The following is a 23200-nucleotide window of genomic DNA, read 5'->3' on the forward strand; positions in this document are numbered from 1 at the left end:
TCTACTTTACTCACCTTGTAAGTTTTTGGACGCCCCCCCCCCCCCCCCCCGGACATCGAGCTGAGCTGTTCTGGTTGATTATTGTGAAGCAAGCGTACAAGATCATGAATCAATCAACCCATCAATCTTTATCACCGGCTAAGCTGATGAAGACATAAGTCGTCTTGTGATCAATTTAATTGCTAGTTGACTGGTAATAATGACCTCATTAAACACATGGTCTTTATTGGGCTTAAAAATGACTGCACATGTGAAGGAGGGCAGCGCACAAAAAGGTCCAGAACCTTCCAGAAACTTTGTGAAGCAGAAAGTCATTTCAACAGCCTCCACTGACAAACTGAAAACTGCACGATATGACAAACTTACTGCACTACACTCAGCTATTTTGATAACTGATTCATAATCTGAGTAATTTTTCAAGCAAAAATGTCAAACATTTTCATGGTTCCAGCTTCTCGAATATACGAATTTTAGCTTTTCTTTGTCATTCATGACAGCAAATGAATTTGGGTTTCGGACAAAAGAAGTAAATTGGAGACATCACTTTGGGTCGATCACGCACAACAATTTTTGACATTTTGTCAACTAAGAGTTTGAGTGATCAATCATAAAAACTATTTGCAAATTAGGTCATAACGGAAATAGTCTTTAGATGCAAATATTAAAAATATAAACAATACTGCATCTGCACCTTCAAGCTCTAAGTGCATCTATTGTTTAGTTTGTTCCCATTTATTTGGTATTTGCATATGGTTGTTTGTTTTCTGTAATCATCATTATCTGTTTTAACCTAAAAACAACTAGATTCTTATTGTTTTAGTCGTGATTTTGTTTCCATTTTGTATTTTCCGCAGGCTTTACAACGAGCTGAAGGCGAATCAGATTATTTTCTGTGTGGGCCCCCGGAATATTAACAACCACTAATGTGTAGGCCAAGCTCAGCTCTGGTCTTCAGCCAGTAAACAGCTTCCCATGCTGTGCTGCTGTACTCAACACGCCCAGTTTGTTTAGAGAAAATGAAGTCTAGCCACCCTCAACAGCAAAACCCCCAGTGTTTGTCACAATGTACAGTAGTCCGGCTCGCTAATGAGGGAGTATTTTTGGCTTCTAAAAAAGCCTGGTGGTGCACAAGAAATTACTGATGATATTTTGACATAACTAGCGAGAGTTTCCTTGTTCTCTTTGGAGTAAAAGTCTTTGTACTGAACTGAAAACAAATCACTTCTTGCTCAATTAATACCTTCGATGCTTAAACGTGCATACATTTCAGAGAGCTTCATGACGTTCCTCTTCAAATCATCTTAACGTCTGAAAACAGAAGCGGAAAGACACCCTCGTAATAACACTAAAGCTCACTAAAATGCTCTTTAAAGGCTGTGAAAATACTCTCTGCATCTTAAGCAGAAACACTGCAGAGAAAACAGAGCAAGTAAGTGTGTCCATGCCCATCACTGTGGAGGTAAAAATAAACATGTGTGCACTGCGGCGAACTGCGCTTCATATACCAAGAAAAGAATTCTCTTGTTCTGCAGTGAGGAGATATTAACATTACATTTACACCCAAAGAGCTGCTCCAACACTGACCACCGAGCAGCTTCACGTCTGCTTTTATTTGATTTGATTTGTTGACTCAAATCTGAGCTGACAGGCCCACGGATATTTCCTAAAGAGGTGTGATAGTTTGGCAAAGAGTATTGGGGGATGGGAGGGGCGGCAGGGTGATGGGGGTGAAAGGAGCCTCAGTGCCACACAGGGAGTGTGAGTGGCTCAGTGATTCTGCCTGCAGGATGTCAAGGTTTTACAAGAGCAGCAGTGACACAGACTGTTCGGGGTGTTTTACTGTAAGCAAGAAAACCGGAGAAAGAATGAAAAGCACACGCAGCGGGGATGCTTGTTTCCCCACTGGATGGTATTCTTCTAGTCAGGGTGTGGTATTTCATCTCCATCTCAGCCTCACAAACATGCAATATGTATGCGACTGGTTGCAGTTATCCAGGGACAGACAACAGCAACAACAAAGGCATGATGACATGTTTTGTTGCACCGAGCTCAAACAAGGTGTCGGCCAGGCAGCCCCCTCTAAACCGGCCGACCGATCTGACTCCGATTTCTCTGCGGTTTATGATATCTTGTCCACCCCTGGTGTGCAGTGGGTGGGCACAATATCATGAACACCTGAGCCATGTAATGGAATCCAACACAATATCTCTGGGAAAAAAATATTAGCTTTGTGAAGCTTGCGGTGTCTGATATTTGGTGAGGCTGAAGGAGGAGAGGCACTGATTCAAATGTGTGGTCGTTTTTGAGGCATTTGTTTGTGATGTTGGACTGAATCCAAACCAGTGTGAGGTACTCATGCTCCTTTATAACCCACGACTCTGACTGCGTACGGTGCCAGCAAAGCCTGCTTTAACTGCACAGAGACACAAGCCTTGATTACATGGTTTTCTAATGTGTTGCTGTGGACCTGCTTGGTGGCAAACTGAGGCAATCCATCGGTTTAAAGCTGAAGCTGCTGAACAGGTGGCTCAACACGTGTGTGGCTGCAGTGATGACGAGAGAGACAACACTGTTTTTAAAAGGCTCCACATTAAACTCTCAGCACTTTGCAGCTTTGGACTGAATCTTTGCGTGTTCAGATTTCAGTCAAACTTTACGTGCTTGCTTATTGCTGGAGCTGGATTTGAGTCGAGCTCTGCAAGATGCAGTTTTTGCTGCTACCTTAAGCAGGTGCATTTTATTGGAAAGCATCGAGAGGAAATACAAAACATTTGACACTGAGTCGGGAGAACTTTGTTAGCTGTTAGCTTGTTAGATGAAACTGTTGAATCAGGAACACAGTATCAAAACCCTCTGACACCAAAACCTCCACTTAATTCCACTTGACAATGTATTTTTACAGTTACATAGTCATTCAACATATATTTCAGATATTTCATTTATTTATTTCTATGCAGTATTGTTGACAACTTAGAATACTTGGCTTGTATAGAGACTTTGATTTATGTTGCTGTTGGTTACATCCACCTCTCTTTTTCACATCAGTTACACTGACTATTCTTTATTCTTTAGCTTTATTTGTTCCTTCTTTGTTGTGCTTGTTTTAGCTGGATGTTTCTGTGCAAGTACACTGAGAGCAATGAAATAATGAGTCAAATTGCTTGTATGTGTACACACACTTAGCGAAAAGGCAGATTCAGATTCAGATTGTGATAAAAGTGGTCTACACATAATTATTTTGAAAAAGATTCCCCACAATTTGGTCGAGAGGTCAGTTTTACATTTTTGCAGGGAGGAAAAGTACGAGACAAAACAGCGGCAGAGAACTGATTATATAAAGAGCAGAAGATGACAGGTTGTCACTGGGGTTTGCATGAATCACCACACTGTGCATTAAACCTCACCATGGAAAATCACTGGTGTTAAACCAGGAGCGTTCGAATGGTGAAGGCGAAGGCCTTTCTGTGACCACAAACTTAATCTATTCACCGAACCTCTAGGGGTATTCAGCCATACAAATATGAATATTTACAAATGTTTTCTGTCTCTGAAACTTTTTGCATCCCAAAACAGAGAAGGTGGAAGGAGTTTCACGGAGCTTTGAAAAATTACATTTAAAAAATTCAATAGAGATGCGTCTGTGCAGACACAACGCTCCTGTTCCTCTGGATAATGCACAGACCTTCCCGTCAACAGATTTCATTGGAACTACTTTTGCAGTCCCTCTGAAAACTGCTGACAGAGTTACAGAGACACTCTTTCTGGAAGAGACATTGTTGTTGAATTTTTTAAATTAAACTGTTCAGTATTGTCAAAGTCCCACACACCTCCACTGTCTGTTGAGGTGAAGGCAGAAATATCAGACCAGATGACGTATCTTGGATATAGTTAAATAAACTAGAAGTATCTGCGTGAATGGATACCACTCAGGGAACGTCACAAAAACAGATGTTATTTTTTTTAAATGACCCTTTCAGCGTTCCAAACTTGGGTTGATTTGCAAAGCAAGCAAGAGCAAGCTAGATTTTAAAAATACATATAAAAAAATCCCAATCCAAAGCCGCAACTCCTAAGTCTAATTAATTAGTCCAATAAATACAAAAGTAAACAACATTATTAAGTGCCACAATCATTCAAATACAAGCAAAAGAGCTGTCATTAGCATACTTTAGTCCGAAAAGGCTGTCCAGCTCAGCAGTTAGCGCTCACTGCTGGGGGCGTGTATTTCGTGCTAATGTTACTCGGTTAGCCACTGAACGAGCTCTCAGTGCTAACAGTATTCCACTACTTCAAGTCTCATTCACAGGTAAGAAACTACCCGACATAAAGGATGTCAACAACAAACACTGTTGTTGTTAGCATGTGAAGCTAGCTTGTTAGCCTTGGGGAATTTTATCTGCGCTTTCACTGTCATTCTGGTGTGACTAACTCGCTAATAGCGTCAGCAGTATATCCATGATGGCTCCCGGCATATGCAGGCAGGTAGACACGCAGGTAGGTCATTCAGTTATTTGATTTGGTCTGAAAAGTTGACTGAATGGGCTTGTTACAGGCCTGTAACAGCATCAGAGACCAGATTTTTTTTTCTTATTTATCGACTGCTGTCAGCTTGTCGAGAAATGTTCTACAAACAAAACAGAAACAGCTTACGAAATAACTCACCAACCCCAGCTTTCACAGAGGCTCTTCAGCCTGCTGCAGGGCTACAGAATCACACTCTGCAGGCGTTTATGTTACTGTGTCAGCCTGCTGTATTTAACACTCCCTATAATGTGTATCTACATTTTCTCATCTGCTCTTACAAATCCCCTTTTGACAGTAATATCCAGCAATGTGCATGTAGTAGTTGGATAATCTTTTGTATTTTGTGGATTAAACTCACGCTGGGTGGATTTTCTTGATGGGGGATGCAACACAAGTGACAATCTGTGAATGAATTTACGCAAGGGGAAAGGGCAACAGCATGAAACAAGGCTGCAGGCTTTAATATCACTGGTGTGGGATACAGACGCTTTAGAAATCACGTTACAGGTGTGTTTTTCTGCCGCAGTGTATCTGCATGTGTTGTTCTTCGCAGGTGCCACTGTTGGCCACAGGGGGAGGAAGAGGAGGAGGAGGAAGGGGGCAGCGGCTTGATGATGTAGCTGTCACTTTATTAAGATAAATTTTCCAATCACATGGCGAGATCTCCCACCCTCAGGAGTGCCAGCATCGGGGATTAGATTACCACCTCCCACAATGCATCACGCTTTAAATCACAATCCAATAGGAATACTGGAGTGGGGACACTCTGCAGCCTTTGCCTGCTAAAACGAGGGGTTTAAAATTAGCTCTGGGGACTTGTAGTAAATCACAATGAGAATCACTGTGGTAACAAGTCTTCTGGATGCAGAAATCTTCAGCGATATATCACTGCGAAATTAGTGGCATTCATGAACTTAAAGGCTAGCAAACAAACAGCTGTACAAATAAAGGCACAACAGATGATTGTTATGTGTTTCACGCTTTCATTTGGGCTGATGTGTAATCTATCAGTCTCAGTTCCGTGTCAGTAACAGATAAAATCTGTGCTGGCGGACTGGTAAGGTGGCGTATAAATCAAGAAGATGACAAAATAATGACATTTGCCAGTAAGAATAAGCTCACATGGGATATGCAGTGGAACACGACACCAGTGGTAATTATTACTGTGCACTCCAGACTGATACTGATAGAGAAAGGCTCATACAAGCTGCTTTTAAGAACGTCTATCCACAGTTTCATTATTTGAACGTTATGCTCAACTACAATGAGATTCAAGTATTCCCAGACAGGCAGTTCATGTCAAGTCACGTGTTAGGACCGGAACGTTTTCATTTTTCTGCTTCAACAAAGCTCGGAATCACAGAACAATGCAATTAAAATCATCTCATAATCCTGTAACAATCATCAGCAGTACCACGAACAGAGACAGTTAAAGTAAATGGGTGTGATGGCAGGCGGAAGCTCCCCAAAGTCAAAAAACAGCATATGAATTAACTGCTGAAAAACAAAGATAATCATAATATTCATTCAACATAACCCAGGCCCGAGTGAGAAAAGGAAAAACTACCAGTGCCTTTTGTCTGCAAATGCTGAAGGCACAGTAAAGCTACAAATCATTGTTTTTGTGCGAACTGCTGGGAGAAACACAATTAAATGTATTTTAAGTGCATCAGATACGATAAAAATATCCAGAGTTTTGATGTCTTGCAATGTTTTTGTGCACAAGAAGATTTCACGTCAACTGAGCGAGCAACCTGGTGAGGCTGATAACACAGCAAAGCAGCTACAACATTAACACCACTGACAGGTGAAGTGAATAACATGAATCATCTGCTTACAATACAGCGTTCTTTGACACACACCGCCCATCTACAGTGCAGTCACATTTTGAAAACAGCTCAGGAATATCTAAAGGACCACAACAACGACCTGCAGACTCCCCAGAACCCATCCCGATCAAGAATCTGCAGGATGGACTGGAATAAGCCGAATCCACCTCCCAGCAGGCAGGGCCTCCAACAAGGTGGGAGGGTGGATGCAGATGTCAAAAACTATATTTTACAGAAGTAAGTGAAGCTTAATAGCTAAACTAGATGAGAATCTCATTCTAAAGCATCAGAGTCCAGCCAGATTGGCAAATGTGGATGCTATTATGTGAATATCCTACACAAGAGCCCTTTGTGCTCTATTGTTTTTCAAAATCTGGAGGCGTAGGAGTGGGAAGGTGGCAGTAACATGTTTAAGACTAAGAATTTCAACTGAATTTACAAAAATTTACATGATTGTTTGCAACGGGAAATCTTTGAAAGTTAGTAATTTCTTAAAATTCAAGAACTGAAGTCTGCTACATTCTTTTGTTTCTGTTAATTAAAGCCCCGCTGATGCAACACTGATGGAAAATTACCGCCTGTCAGTTTGGTAATTCAAGAAGCAGTGGGGGTTTCATGTTTTACCAATCAACAGTGCACACTGGATTTAAGAAAGCAACACTTCTAGGCCAGTTGCTGCTAAACTTATTGAGGTGCAGTCCCACTTTTCAGGGCCTACGGGGGATCCTTCTTGGACTGCGATGAGGCAGCAGTAGGGAGGTGGGAGGTGTTGGACAGGGAACATGCATGTCAGAGCCAAGCTTGAATCAAAGCACACACACATATGCACACACTCAAACATTCAAAAACACACATGCACACACGCGCACGCACACACACACACACATACACACACAGCAGGCCAAAGCAGACAGACTGTGATCGTACCACCACATCGACCCACCGCCTTCTGTTAGCTCTTTTCATGCTCGCCTTCATTTCATGTCACGCTGAAGTGTATGATGAAAACAGAGAATAAGAAGGTGAAATCAGGGCGAAAACTCTGAATTTCATAATCGTGCCTTCTAATTGCAATCACAATCACTTCTGTTTTGTTTCATCTCTGTTGCTTTTGTCTTTGTTTTTCATTTGCTTTGCAAGAATCTTCCTGCCAAACTGAGTGTGAATAAATTTAACTTCACTTGGCTCGAATTCAGCGCAAGTAAAATGGGTCATTTATAGCAGACACTGCATCATAACATTTTAAAAAATATCTCTGTTACGAGTAACAAATCAAACCAGGTTACAGATGTTTTTGCATGCAGAATGGGTGTGCAGGAGGGACGAGAGTGAGCCTACCGTGAAGGTTCAGAGTGTAATTTATTCATCCTGAACACTACGGGCAGGTAGCGGCAGCTGCTGATCCCTTGGGTTATTTTTTTTTAATGACTTTTTGGGGCAGGACGGTTCACACAGAGTTAACTGTGCTTCGTCGAGGAGTTTCTGCTGCTTGCGCTCAGCAGAGTAATGAGACATTTCCAGCCATCTCAGCTACCAAATTGACAGCGTCACTGACTGGCAGTCCGTTGGGAGGTCTTGTTAGGATGTTGAGCTATAATTGCACAACATGCTGGCAGGGGGGGGACATAAAGAGAAAGGGCAGTGAGGGATACAGTTTAGCATCCTGTGGATAAGATGCTAATATTTCATCTCTATCTGCTGTGAATGGTCAAGCGTATGACTGTTTACGTCATGCTATGGACAGTTACTCCTTTTAATCCTCTGAAGAGGCGATCACAACTCCCACCTTTCATACCTTCAAATAACAGGTTGCTTTTTATTTCTCTTGGTCATCGTTCATAGCAAAATGGTGAAAACAGCCGTGGGACAAATGATTGATTACTATAAAACCTGTCAGGCTCCTCCACTCCCCCAGTTGTGTTAAGGCTCCCAGAGCCCAGAATAGATCTAAAGACTGACAGCTGCCTCTCCCATAGGACACCAGCCTCTCGCTTGTGCTAATTTGTGCCAATGCCTACGCATGTGGAGGTGTGAGGATGTAATACCAGAGAGGTTTGGGCACACTTGTCACAATCAGTCAGTCTGACTTGATTGAGTGAAAAGAGCAAGTTTCTGGTGCAGCTGTGGTTCACATGGCTCAGTGCTTACTATGCAGCGTGTGTGCATCTCGACGTGGATCTCTAAAGCGGCGTACCGTATAGAGGCCTTTGCTCTGCCCTTCAGTTCTGAATCCTGAAGTTTAGAATAAGATGCTGCCCCTGTATCATGCAGAATACAGTAGTGCATTCTCCATGGGGGATCCCACACATAAAGAAATGGCACACAACCAGCTCAATGTCAAGAAGAAAAACTTCTGAATTATTCATGGCTGCTACTGCATGTGCCAAGGAATCGGAGAGATACTCCCACCACTGCATGCCTGCGAGATAAAAGAAGCACAGGGTATAGAGCATTGACGTTACTGTGTGCCTCTCACAGACGTGGTGAATAACTGTCAAACTGTGCAGGCAGATGAAGGCTCTCTCTCCGAGATGGGGTGAATTTGATCCAGCGCGTACCTGAACGATTCTGCCAGATGAAGGCGGACCCAGCAATCCTACTGTGAACATTAGCGATCGGCAGGAAGCCCTCTCTCCGTCAATTCAATTTAGTTCAATTAGGAAGCTTGAGCTGTGTCCTTGCTTACTACAGTGCGGGTGTGTAGTGGTTAACCCTGCCAAAGGAGGCTATTTCTGTTTTTGTATCAATGTACAGTGGCTTAGACAGAAGACAGAAACGGCTTAACAGCAGGCAGGTGGCCAGAGCTCAGCGGCTATCCTTTCCACACGACACCAGCCTGACAAGTGGCATCGCACCTAATCAAATCATGAGGCAGAAATGAGCACAGAGAGAAAGACGCCACCTGGGCGCCTCGGAAATAGCTGGGGTGTCAAGTGGAAGTGATGATGCTGCGATCTCAAGTCTCAAGCCTTCACATCCGGAGTTGGAAGCCCGGATCCCAGTTTCTCCTCCTCTGATCCCCTCTTCTCACACCCTCCCCACTTGTTAATTGGCTAGATAGGGCAGATTATAGAGCCCCTGGGAGACAGTTGCTAGGATATTGATGGCAGCGACAGGACAGACGTGGCTCTGGTCATTTCTTGCCTCTCTTTGCTGTAAAGGTCTCGCCATTCGATTTTTTTGAAGCACATTGATTTTTTTTTTTTTTTATTTTCTGTCAAGGTGTCAAGACATCATTAAATATCAAGCGTATGACATGGGTACTCACATAAAAGTGCACTTTTATCAGGATATAACCTCAAATCGCTGAACATCGTTGCTGAAGTGAGGAAAAAGAAGTCAACATCCATAATTTATACCAAACTGTATATAACCTTTACAATATATATATTTATACATGTAACATTGTAATGCAGTGTAGATGATCATATTCCTTTAAAGAAGAGATGTTTTAAAAAGCTCCCCGAGGACATAATTTACTGTAGGTAACGGATTGACCGCAGGGCAAATCAATAACAACAAGCAACTGTTTGTACGCTTCCACAGAGGCATAAATCTCTGTCCAACAACACCAAGTGCCAGTTACACGGCGGCAGGTTTAGTGTGCCTTCAGAGCTGCTCGACTGCATGAGTGGCGGGGAAGCTGCCATCACTTCCATATGGCAACCGCAGCCATGTGCTTGGACACATATGCTTACTGTAAGCCAGGGCAGAACGGATTGGCTGTGAAGATGTTCTTCTAGCGCTAATGTTTACTGTGAGCATAAAATAAAGAAGCACTGCCAATGGAAAAGGTCAATCAAACAATGAAGTGACTGAAATTAGTCAGGAAACAAGTAGAGACTCTTCAGCGCAGGCAAATATGCAACAGGACTAAAGCTCACGTGGTGTTAATTTGTCTGTTTAATTTGCACTTAAGCAACTTCGTTTGCATTAGCAATTTTAATGAGGGAAACCTGTACTGTCGATACAATCTTTTACAGGTTCAATATCAATCTAAGGGTTTCGTCCCACAAACTGACGTGCTGTAAGAGTTTCAAATCCCTTGCAGGTCTTTTTCCTGCTCGCACTGTCAGCGGTTGAATGCCGAAGGACGGCCGCCACGAAGAAGCTTCTGGCACTACAAGACTATTCATCTTCAGCAAGCAGATCAACAGAGAAAAAATTTGTGTTTTTACTCCTGAATTTTTGCAGGGTAATATTTTATCAGGTCAAAATGTGGAATCTCAAACTATTCAATAAGTATTCAATACTAACAGTAAGTATGAATAATAGCAGATCTGTCCCATCCAGGTACTGAGTCCAGGAAGCTGTGACTCTGATTTCTATTTCTCTGACGACTCGCTGCCATCTGCACCCTTTATGATGTAGACTTTATCACATCACAAAAAGAACCACATTTCAAACTCAAAATGGCTTTTTGTCAGTTACAGAAGAATCAAACAGACTGAGGCGTGTCATTACAAATAGTCTCATATCACTAAAGCCTTAGTGGTTAAGTGTACACCTCAAGCCCTCAACATTAATCAACATTCTCAAAAATCAACATTTTCCACACAGCGAATCATCAGAAGCCATTCGAGCTGCATGAGCAGTAACCAGAGTTAAGCTGTCAGAGTGACTTTTGACTGAGTTGTTTGTGTTGTGCTGACTTTCCAATGTGCCAGAAGCCCATAACCTTCACAACCTAAATGACTGGTGTATTACACCCCTTTCACACTGGCCAAAGCCCCCACTAAAACCCACTAATATCTTGCATTTGTCTTAAGTGAGAGAAGGTATAATCATCATTCGTTCAGCATTCAAATGACTCAGTCACAGGTATGAGTTTAATAAACCTTCCTATACGAGCTAATCTTGGTATAAAAATGGTTTAAATGTCTCTGGAGCTTTGAAGGTTTTAGTGCTTCATTCGACTTGATTTCCCCACATTTAACACACTGTGCTTTTGGTTCACTGCCTGCCAGCGTGGGTCATACATTCTCACAATGCGGTAACTGATTATACTGTAGTTAATGTTTGGCAAAGACTGTGGCAACGGCAGATAAACCACAATCCAAACCACATGTGTTTCAGCTCCACGGAACTTTAGGCATTTAAAACACTCTAGTAAGTTTAGGGAAAGAATGTAGTCATGGTTAATAAATTGCAAGACTCCGGCATGAAGAGCCGACGTGCTACACGCTCATCCGCCATGCTGATGCCTCGTTACTTCCTGTAACGCTGCAGTTGGATGCAAGTCATGAGGTGCAGCACAGTCCAGTATGGATGGGCTGAAAACACCACTAAGAAGACTGTCACAGGAGGAAAAGGAAAACAGGCGAAAAACAGGACAGAACTGCAACTTATGCGGCTCAGGATTCGTTTCAAACAGCTGATGCTGTTCTTAATCAGACTGAAAAAGGAGCGTATGACTGAGAATAATACAACCGAACTACACACAGCAGCCGTGGATGGACTGAGAATTTCTTGTTAAAGTTACAACAAGGGACAGCTCATCTGAACAAAAACAGTCAGAGTGATCCAGGTGAGAAGACGTGACTGAACTGAACTGGGTGGGGTGTTATGCAGCACCTGCACAGCGTACACATTACAGGCCTGCTTTGGGAATTGCTGCATCTGTACTGTGCATGCATTTCATCATGTGGCACTCATCTGATCTTCCTCCTTTCACCCTGTCCTCTCAGTCAGAGAGGAGATAACAAGAAGTGGCATCACAAGGAATATCATTATGTATAAATGAGCCACCCACCGCCTCAGTTTCCTCCATAAATTAGCAAGCAAAAAAAGAACAAAGCTTTCAACGGGGAGCAACACGATATTAAAATCCTTCCTGCTTACTGCAATGTGAGAGGAGCTAATGGACTGCTCATAGCGAGGTGTAAGACGGACATGACTGCCAGATAAAGCAGGTAGAGCTGGAGGTCCAAGGTGAGGGAGATGGCACGCACACACACACACACACACGCTGAGTGCTATGATCACACTGGGGGGTGTGAGCTGTAAAAACTGCCACCTTCCATGTGAAGGCGCTGAGATAAATGAGCACACAACTCTGTTTCTGCCCTTTGATTTCACTGCTGTGCAGCTCCAGGTAAACATGAGAGGAGAGAGAGAAGAGATGAGGCCACTGAGCATGTGATCTCTCTCTCACACTCACACTCACACTATCACTAACACACTCACACACACACACACACACACACACACAGGAAAACAAGGACAGAAGGGGAAGGAAGCTTTGAGCATCTGCACTTTCTTGCAAAATTTACACCTGCATGTGTGCACTTCTGAACACATGCACACACATATGCACAGTATTGATGACAAGCTGGCTTGTGTGAGCCTCTGATATTCTGCTCCTTACATGGGACCAAATGTAGAGAAAACAATCAAGCAGAACACTCAAACCTGTTCTGTATTTGCAGCATGACACAACGTCATCATCAATAAACACAGAAATGTCTTCCCCTCCTCCTCCCTGTTTGTCCTCAATCCTCAGTTGGCATCAGCTAAGCGATCAAACAGGTTTTTTCTTTTCAGCTGTGAAGACAACACAATTGGATTAAACACATACGAGATAATGGCTTCTCTGTAACTGTGATTGAACAAGCCGCCCGGGGAGATGATCAATTCTACTCAAACTGGAAAAGTCTGTGCTTGGACTCATGTAACGCAGACACCTTTCCCTCTTCCTCGAGCCCGTCGTAACATCTGGATCTTAACATGGGGGAGGTTTAATCAGGGGCAACCATCAGGACAGGAGGGGAGCGCGTGCTGAATCCATTAAATATGGATTAGAGTGGTAATCGCGGGAGAGCGGGACAGGAGGGCAGAGGGTTGTGGGAGAACAGCCAGGTGGGCGAGCTGCTGTGACCCGAACCACGACAGGGAGACAGAGAGAGAGAGTCAGCACTGGTAAGGCACACTCAGTGTTAGCATGAGGCTACAAGCTAACTTATGGCTCCATCTGTTCAAGAGCAAACGAGGGAGCAAAGGAGCAGGCAAATGTGAATGAATGCAGCGTCTGAGCGCTGATAGCAGCAGGAAGGAGTGGGTGTTTGGGATTTGTTTGTTTGTGTCTGTGTGCCTGTACATGTAGCCCACGGAGGGCATCGGCTGTGACAACACTGTGCAATCGGAGAATAAATGTGGGTTAATGATGCTGCAGGCCAGATGTGTCTCACGCACATGTTGGACTCTCTGCAGATGCTACTGAAAAGTGAATGGCTACACTGTAGCTGCATATTTTAACACTGAATATAAATACAGCCAATGGGTAATTTCTAACTAAGCACGGCTAAGTGATTCAGAAATGTCACAGTGATACTGAAAACTGTGCATCAAATGTGTATTTTACTGAAAACACACCAATTGGGGTGATGTAGTTTGCATGTCTGTCTGCAGAATATATGAAAATCTCTAACTGGATTTGCATCAAGTTACGGGAAAATCTAATCAGATTTCAAAAACCTCACGGGGGGCTGCATTGTTGTGGGTATGTTGTCACAGGTAGCACAGAAAAAGAAATGTGTTGCACAAAGGCTGGGCTGAATTAGAGCTGAAACAGTAAGCTGATCGCCAGAAAATCAATCAGCTTTTTACATCTCAGTAAAAACATTTGCTTGTTTTAGCTTCTTTAGATGTGAGGATTTGTTGCTTTTATTTGTCATACAATAAACTGAACACCTTTGCGTGAAAAAAACAAGGAATATGGAGACAAATTATGCTGAGCCTTTTTGTGAAAGGTTGGAGAATGACCAACAGAATAATTTGCAGAGGACTCTTCAATGGAAATAATCTCTGGCTGCAGCCACAGAGTTTGAATAAATCACCCATAACTCTGAGGGTTTATCAGACATGAAAACACTGCACAGCCGACAAGACAAACTGGAAAGTTTTCACTTCAGCATCAGTAGCTTTTCATCCTCCATGACAACAATCAAGAAAAATGACACACACAAAGCCACACACCAGGAGTGTATATGTGTGTGTGTGCGTGTGTGTGTGTGTGTGCACATGTTGGATTAGCCAGTGCTTATCTGGATGACAATGCAATTCATCAAAGTCAAAGTTGAGCCAGATTCAACTTCTTTGGTGACTGAATTTTACACCATGAGGTTAATCCAAAACATCAGCTCAAACAAAAACAATAATTACAAATCTAATAAATACAAAGACTTGATTCATAGTTAGAAAGTATGTTTGTGGAACCAAGAAGCACATTTCTTTTGAAATTTTGGCTTCTGGTAACTACCTTTCTGACGAAAGCCAGCTGCATTGAAATCCCCCTTAACTGAGGAAGTAAAAACTACATTTTATGTGAGAAAGAGTTTCTTTTGGGACTTGGCAAAGGATGCTCAGGTTTGGCCACCAGTGAGTAATGCTTCGAGCAAAGTCCTCAGCAGAGTTGCATCTGGTAGAGGCGACCACTGACAGGTTTGTCACTCCAGAGAGTCACTTTCAAAGCCAACCCAGTAGGATCAAAGCAACTCAATGGCTGCCCTGGACCATCATCTTAACAACATGGAGGTTTTTTTTCTGGAGAATCAAACACTGCTCTGCAATACTTCCCCAATACTCAGCAATGAGACTGAGCAAAGAAATGTGAACGATGATTGGGTGACATGAGCTCATCCTTTGATATAGGATTTGTAGAGAACACAAAGCTATTTTCTTGTAAAGATATGAGGAAACGGCGCTTTGAACTACTACAGCTCATATTCGTCAGCTGATGCTGCTGTATTTACTCAGCTTTCATTTTCTCCAGTGGAAATGAAAAATCTAGATTCTACATCCCAGCCTGAATTGACAGAGAAACGATCAAACTTGACTGCTATGAAACGGTATCGCTCAAAGGCCAACACAGTGCCTTTGAAGGATGTTTGATGGCGGCAGTTTAAAAAGTCAGCCAGTTCTTTTGACAAGCACACTTTGACAGACATATCAGGGTATAACGGCAATATTGCGAATAAATTGAACCTGACAGATGAAAATAAATTTCAGATGAAATTGAGGAGTGTTCTTCCATCTCATCCTTAAAGTCTTGTAGGAAAGCCCTGCTGCCGGCAATATATGATCAGCGTTAATAAAGAGACGAGCTCTGACTTGATCAATCATAGCATTTGGCGGCAGGGCACACCAAGGGAAGTCTTATTATTTCTCTCCCTTGAGTACGCTGCTCCATCCTGAGAAGATGCATTCATTTTCACAGTGGGTCTCCGTTGTCTCTGCTGCTCTCTTCCTCTTTCACACCCATTCAATCATCTCTATTCTCTTAGGCTTTTTCTGCCTCTCCCTTTCTCTCCCTCTCCTTCAAATATTCCTTCCACTTTCCTTTTATAAATAACGGTGTCCCAGTGGGGTCAGCCCATACGTGAGAGGCATTGGGAATCTACTCCGACATGAGAGCATCGTGGTGTCAAGCACCACTAAAGGTTAATACTGTCGATTTCCATGCCACCGACAAAAGCCTCTGATGATAGTCTCTTCCTTTTTATATAGATGACTGTGCTGCTGAGACGAACGGATGGCACCACGAGTGATTTGTCTCGTCTGAATCTTCCTCTCCATTATGGTCCTCATCATCCTTCTGCGCTTTCAGTTTCTCTTTCTCTGAAGAGTGATTAGCTGACTAGCTGCAGGGGGTAAACTGCTAAGCTGGAAAACAATGGGAGAAAATTCAGAATAACAACACTTCACTTCAGGCTCTTCTCTGTTTTTGTATTTGCTTTGCAGTTTTTATGTTTTTTTTTATTTTCTGTATGTACAAATGCTTACAGTGCACCCTTTGTGTGTGTGTGTGCATTTATATATTATAGAGTGAAATTAGAGACTGCTGTGCAAATTCCATGCCTGTATCCAAGTCTCTGTAAAATTATATACTTTCATATTTTAAGTTCTAAAGTACACACTGATGTGCTTTAGTAATTGTGGGTATAATTGTCATGTATGTACATGTAAAAACCTCTTTCTTTATCTTGTTTATTTTTATTTTTCCACACTGCTGTAAGAAATGAACTTACATTCAATATGAAGCACAATACATCAAGTAAAGACTACAGATGTTGAAGCTACAGTTCTGCTCTGAACATTAAGTAAAACACCATCAAGATGCGGTAACACAAAAGCCGCGTCTATCAGGAGGAGACAAGCTGGAAAGTTGGTCCTTGCACAACCTTCTGTGTCAACGCAAGAAGCGGCGTGACATGACAGAGTGCAGTGAAACATAAAAATGTGAAGGTCAAGGTGGTGGATGAAAGTAGATGTGTTTGTCTTGCACACCAGGGGTCCTGCCTCATCCGAATGGACGGCCAACATGACCACGATATCTTCCTGACCTTAAAGAACAGGTTCAGGTTTGTTCGCATCTATCTGCATTCAAAGAAAGTAAAAGCTGTGGTCGCTGCAACCCTTTCTCCTCTCCATACAGGTGGGAAGTGATCCTGTACTGTTGAGACTCCACTGTAAGAGACAGGGTAAGGATGCACAAATACTCATTCTGTGGGAAAATGCATTCTCAAATTCAGCCAGAGGCAGAACAAGTCGTCAGCTGTTTCCTTGCTGAGCTGCGGGGAGGAAAAGTAACACCATTGACTTTTTGTGCTAATTCTGCATTAAAAAACTAAGACGTAACTAAATTGTGCTATTTGACTAATTCAGACTGCTGAAGCAAGAAAGGGGACAGTGGTTTGTGTATTTCATCTTTTACAGCTGCAAGGGGCGATTTCATGGTCAGTCCGGACAAGAAGAATCACAGAAACCAACAGGAATGGATATCTAGAACCAGCAGTGAAAGTGGTGCTGTGCCCTGACTGGTCAGTGCTGATAAGCTCCTGTACAAATGATGCTGCTATTGGTATTTATGTACTGCTAATTCATTCTCATGTAGCTGCCATTTTCAGACTCCTAACTGTCCCCGAGTGACGACGAAGCTGCCGACATCAGGCGATTATGTTCGGTGTTGCAAACTTCTATGTTTACATTCTGTGCTCTGTAGTCATGGCTGACAGGGTGAAATGTTCAAAAGTGGGCTCCATTTACTGAACTGTATGAAAATGCAAGCTATGATAAGATTATACTGTCATTGCACAGTCACTTATACAATCAAACTGAATGTCAATTAAGTGTCATATTGAGTGAGCACTGCATTAAAGGACAAGGCTGCTGATATTCTGCAGTTTTCTTATTATCAACAAATCACAATCAACCATAAACGTCTCATTTGTGTATCCAAAGACTGATGGATCTTCTTCCTCTATGCCACAGAGCTCTGTTATTGTCCAAAAACTACTGTAACACACAAATGAGTCACACTGTTGCAATGGGTGTCATGTTCCTTCACTACCAGGAGCACAACCACGGCTGCTTACTTTGACTCAATCACACATACACTGTCCTGCTGTTGTCAAGACTCATTAGTACACCAAGAGTGTATTCATGTGCTGCTGAAAATACACTACATAGACAAAAGTATCCAGACACACCTCTTCATGGGGCTGTTTCTCAGGGTTTGGGCTCGGCCCCTGACTTCCAGTGAAGGGAAATCTTAATGCTTCAGCACACCAAGACATTTTGGACAATGCTATGCTTCCAACTTTGTGGCAACAGTTTGTTGAAGGCCCTTTTCCATTCCAGCATGACTGTGCCCCAGTGCACAAAGCAAAGCTCCATAAAGACATGGTTGGATGAGTTTGGTGTGGAAGAACTTGACTGGCCCACACAGAGCCCTGACCTCAACCCCATCCAACACCTTTGGGATGAACTGGAACGGAGATTGTGAGCCAGGCCTTTTGGTCCAACATCAGTGTGTGACCTCACAAATGCTCTACTGCATGAATGGGCACAAATTCCCACAGAAACACTCCAACATGTTGTGGAAAGCCTTCACAGAAGAGTGGAAGCTGTTAGAGCTGCTGAGCTGTCTGTGTGTTTAGAATATGATGTCATTAAAGTCTCTGTTGGTGTGAAGGTCAGCTGTCCCAGTACTTTTGTCTATATATTGTAGCCCTCAACAAATACACTCTTTACGCCTGTTTGAGTAGTGTCTGCTATACAGTGTTCTGGGAAATTCTTCAGCGTATTTCTAAAAGTAAAGTTTATGATTATGACCTATTTTACATGGAGCAAGAACTTCTTGGATCAGGAAGAAAACAGAAAATTGAAAATTCTTGATGGAGTCAAAGTGCAACAGAAGCTTACTGAGCCTGCAGTAACAGAAGATCGACATCTACAATGAGGCCTATTCGATAAGTGAGGACAAAATGTGAAAAGCTGAGGGAAAGAAGTAATCTCCCTTATTCCTCCCACTGCTTCACTGAATTTAATTCATCCGTGGATCACACCAACGCTACCTCTCCCTCGCTGTCTCTCCCTGTTCATCCACTCCTCCTTCATTTCTTCCTGCAGCTGCAGTCTCCAATCACGTAAACAAAGTAAGAGCAAAGCGCCGCAGGTTCTTCAGACTACAGTTTCACTCACTAAGGACCCCACAGTCAGCGAGGAGGGCTGTGCACACGGACGAGCAGGTTTTAATGATTTTAATCCTCTGTAAATTAACAGTGGACTAAAGGAAGATTTCATCAGAAATGAGCCTCTCCTAAAGAGTGTTCATGAGGCGTGGAGAGCTGACCCACTGCTGCAGGTGCTACTTACGCAGCTCCCACGCTGCTTCTGCCTACTGTGATTTAGATGTCTTACTGGTGGACTGTAGTACTTCTTTTTTTCTTATGGCAGTAGGTAAAAAAAAAAAACACAAATAAACAAAAACAACAAAAACAGAAGCAGATCAGTGGCAGGGTGGGTCCACATGAAACCACGTGCCCATATACACAGTGCACACACGCCAGTTCAGATAGTCCACAATCTGACTGGAGGGTTCACCAGCAGGCTGAAACAGCAGGGATGACCTACATTTGATATGCACACACACACACACACACACACACGAACAGTAGTACCAGTATTACTGCCACAGTTTTATTCTTGTCAGAGGGGAAAAGCCTCTGGAACAACATCTGGATCAACAGTGGACACTTAAAGTCCCAACTGAAGCCCAGAGTAAGAAAATGTGCATGAGGTTGTCAGCTCCTCCAGGCAGAGTGACCAGCTTCACCTGTTTTAATGGGGAAGCCTGGGAATTGCTTTGACACGTGCACACACCTGATGGCTTATAGTGAACACACAGTCAGAGCAAATGTGGCACACTGTGTGTCTCAGCCACTCAGATTTTCCTTTGTATGACTATTTACTCACAGCAAATATTGGTGGAAATCCTGCACCTTTTCTTCCACAACCTTTATTTTACAGCTGCAATTATTTGTTACTTTGAGACCAGGATATTACACTGAACAGGGGATAAGATCACTGTTGTTGAAGGGATCTCCAAAATGTCAGCTTTTCAGGAAACAAACTTCTCAGGTATTTTGCAGAAAGGAAGAGAGCAGCATGTTGTCCTTCACCTGACCGACTTAGTAGTTGGATTTGGTGCCACAAGAAAACACTGCAAAAATCAACAACAAAAATAATTTTCACAATGACTACTTTAACTTTAAAACCTAAGAACATTTTAGAGCCAATACTCAGAACCAAGAAGCACCAACAACATACTGGGACACACTGTATTTGTTCCCAAATATCTCACCGATGTGTTTTCACTCATTTTGGGCAAACAATAAGGAGCTCTATAACAATAAGTTTATAGAATTCTTGGCTATTTGTTGACAGGGAGAAAAATAAAGAATTGAGAATTTTTCCCACTGTGTTAATGTTGCTTTTACTTCAGCAGAACATTTGAGTTCTTTCGCCCTCACCAGTGTGCACAATGCAAGCTTCACTTCAACACTGGCTGCAATTATCTTAAAAAAAAAAGAAAAAAAAAAAAGTAAAATTTCTCCCATTGTTTTCCCACAGTTTCCAGAAACGACTCAGATGAAAAGCGACTGTTAAACGACCTCTCATTTAGCTGCACGGCAGTTTAACATATTCCCATTAAACAGACGTCAAGCGCGCGAGACAGGTACGGTCACAGGTAGTGGGGCTGAGGCCTTGACATGCACACAGTCATCATATTATCACTGTTGCCATGACTACAGCTGACAGCAGCTCACAGTCGGAGGACGGGTGGATGTGCAGGGGTGGAGAGGGGCAACTCGGGCCTTGACTGACAGCTGTGACAGGTATATAAGCCTGTTGGTCGTGCTTTCAGAGGAACACACACACACACACACACACACACACACACACACACACTGAGACAGGTGTGCCCGGCTGAAGGAGGGCTGAGTCGACCAGTTCGCTCTGCACTCGCTGACAGATGACGAGAACTTCTAACGACACACTGTACCAGAGAGCTACAGAGGGGATGTGGCTTGTGTTATTTCTTTATTCTGACTTCACTTGCTGCCGAGGAGCAAGACGGAAGCCTGATAAATGCATGATGTATGGTCGAATAAGTAGTGAGCAGGCCGCCACTTACTGAATTCCAATGGGATAAGTGACGGAGAATGTGGATAATACGCCAGGGGTATAAGATGTAAGCTCTAACAGTCCCACAGGGTATGTTTAGCTTTACTACTCATTACTGCTCAATCACTGCTGGCTTTATCTTCCACCGTTCTGCAGGTCAAGACGGTAATCCAACCAAATATAATGAGAGCAACGTGTTTGTGCAAGAAGGAGGGATTACTTGAAAATTGACTCAATCGAAGTCACTAGATGTGTTACATGTGGACATGTTACATTTATCCATCAATCAATTTTCTATACCGCTTATCCATCAGGGTCGCAGGGGGGCTGGAGCCTGTCCCAGCCCCTAACAACAGGCGAGAGGCGGGGTTCAGACTGGATCGGTCACCAGTCAATCGTAGGGTTGACACACAAGGACAGACAACCACACACACACACACACACACACACACACACACACACACACTTAGAAACTGCAGTCACATGACATCTCGGGTTTTCAGTTAAGGGTGGAACCTTCTCCTTCTGTTGACTACAAAAAGTTTTGCTCTGTTATCATTTTTACTTTCTCCAGCAACTCATATACAGCGGAAAGAACCTTGTTCTCCAGGGGCTGTTGAAAGTCATTCTGGGAAACACGAAATCACTGCCTGAAGTGGAGGAAAACGAGGCAGTTTGAGGGAAAACAGGTAACCCAGAAAAGCAAATTACAACGTTCAATCACAAAAAAAATAAAACCTTCACAGATTGATGATACCAAAACAGTGAGAGATCATCAAAGGTTGAGTTTCTCATTTAAAAGAAAGGAAGTTTGCACACAGTGGCATGCCCTCCAAGAACTTCTGGCACATCTGTAATTCCACAAAACTTAGTTCTCATCCTGAATGTGAGAGAGCACCAGAAAATGGGTGAATGCCTGTAGCAAACCAGCAATTTTTCACTGCTTCCAGGAGAAGGCGACCCTATTCTTCCCCTTCCTCTGTATGACCGCTGGGTTTTCAATAAGGGCCCTTTCAGAAAAATGAATTGGGAGAATGTAAACATGGAGGTGATGGATGACATTTTCCAAAGCTTTGTCTTGCAATTAGTTGTGGTTCAAGCGCTCCAAAGCCCTTCAACAACTTTTGGACATTTTTTTCTTTGATGACAAAAGACTTCCTGCTGTGGCACTTCCTTCTGTGTGTTCAGCTACACATAGTTAAAAAAAAAAAAAGGCTGCCCAAATTATTTGTGCAGCTCCCATGCCAAGAGTAAAGTGCAGAAATATATGTTTTTCTCATGGATTCTGCTTGGAAAACGGAAAACTTTCAGAAAGTCCGTGAAAAAAGTCCAAGTTATGAGAAGTAACCAAGAGGATTACAGTTGAAATAATAGTGATAATTAACATGGCACGCACACACACTGCGGGATGCTCACAGAGATGTAAAGCCTGTGCCTGCAGTAAAGGCACAGAGGTAAACATGCCACATTTTATCACACAAGTCTTTCATGACATGCAATGACGTCATTATTGGGCTGACTGGTTTGCTTCTAGCCATGAGTCATGTGTGATGTATGGAAAGAACAGGAGCAGAATATATTCCTAGTGACAAACAATGAAGCAGCTCAGCAATGAAGGTAAAATCGAACGTAGCACACACACAAAAAACATACAATGTAACTGAACGGTTTTAATCACTGAATATCTAAATCCAGAAGAACTGGTGCTCCAGGGGTATCTAGCACATTCCTGTGAGCCTACCGAGGATGAAGAAGGGCACAGTCAGAACAGCCAGTGGCTCTGAGGAGAGCGGTCACACGTGCCATGATGAATTACAGCAGCCAGGGTTGTCTTGGCTGCTTGTTCATTAATGAGTCCTCTTAGGGTAGTACGCTGCGACAACACAAAAGGACACATCAGCACTGCATCAATTCTCATCCGCTCTTTACAGCATGTCTGTAGTGTTTTAGATCTAATTGTGTGCTCTCATAATCGACTACAGCTCACCTAATCTTTAAATGACAAAAGCTAATTTGCATATTTTATGGCTGCACTCTAATTAGAGCACAACACTTAGGACTGGAAAACCACTGACACATATTACAAACATTATCAAAGGTTTTTATTTTAGTTTGAAAATGACGCTTGATTAAAGTTCAAATGCAACACAGACATCATGAAATACTTAATTAGTCTTAACTGTCACTGTATTGGTCATATTAGTGAGATGGTATACTGATGGCTCACAACCACTCAAACAGTCCAAAAAACATTCAGTGCAGTGGAATGTTAGACAGCTCATGGAGGCTATACCGAATTTTTAGTGTCTATATTAATACTGTATGGGAAATCATTTTGAGGGCAACACAAGGACCTAATAGGACTTGGACTAAAATCTTAA

At 42.8% G+C, this 23200-nt stretch overlaps 1 protein-coding gene and 1 long non-coding RNA gene across 8 annotated transcripts in view; one reads left to right on the forward strand and one right to left on the reverse strand.

The window, feature by feature from the left end:
- Positions 1 to 23200, reverse strand: part of LOC124064510 (thrombospondin type-1 domain-containing protein 7A) — a 126724-nt gene that overhangs the window by 86091 nt on the left and 17433 nt on the right. The window lies entirely within an intron of this gene.
- On the forward strand, positions 11813 to 17523 carry LOC124064519. 3 transcript variants are annotated; one of them, XR_006844274.1, is made up of 4 exons: positions 11813 to 12284; positions 15858 to 16711; positions 16786 to 17170; positions 17245 to 17523. It is a non-coding gene; the product is annotated as an uncharacterized LOC124064519 (long non-coding RNA). The 3 variants fall into 3 exon arrangements; XR_006844272.1 differs by having other exon boundaries at positions 15858 to 17170; XR_006844273.1 differs by lacking the exon at positions 11813 to 12284 and adding an exon at positions 12793 to 13271 and having other exon boundaries at positions 15858 to 17170.

This window comes from Scatophagus argus, chromosome 9 (genome assembly GCF_020382885.2).
Source record: "Scatophagus argus isolate fScaArg1 chromosome 9, fScaArg1.pri, whole genome shotgun sequence".
Taxonomy (NCBI): domain Eukaryota; kingdom Metazoa; phylum Chordata; class Actinopteri; family Scatophagidae; genus Scatophagus; species Scatophagus argus.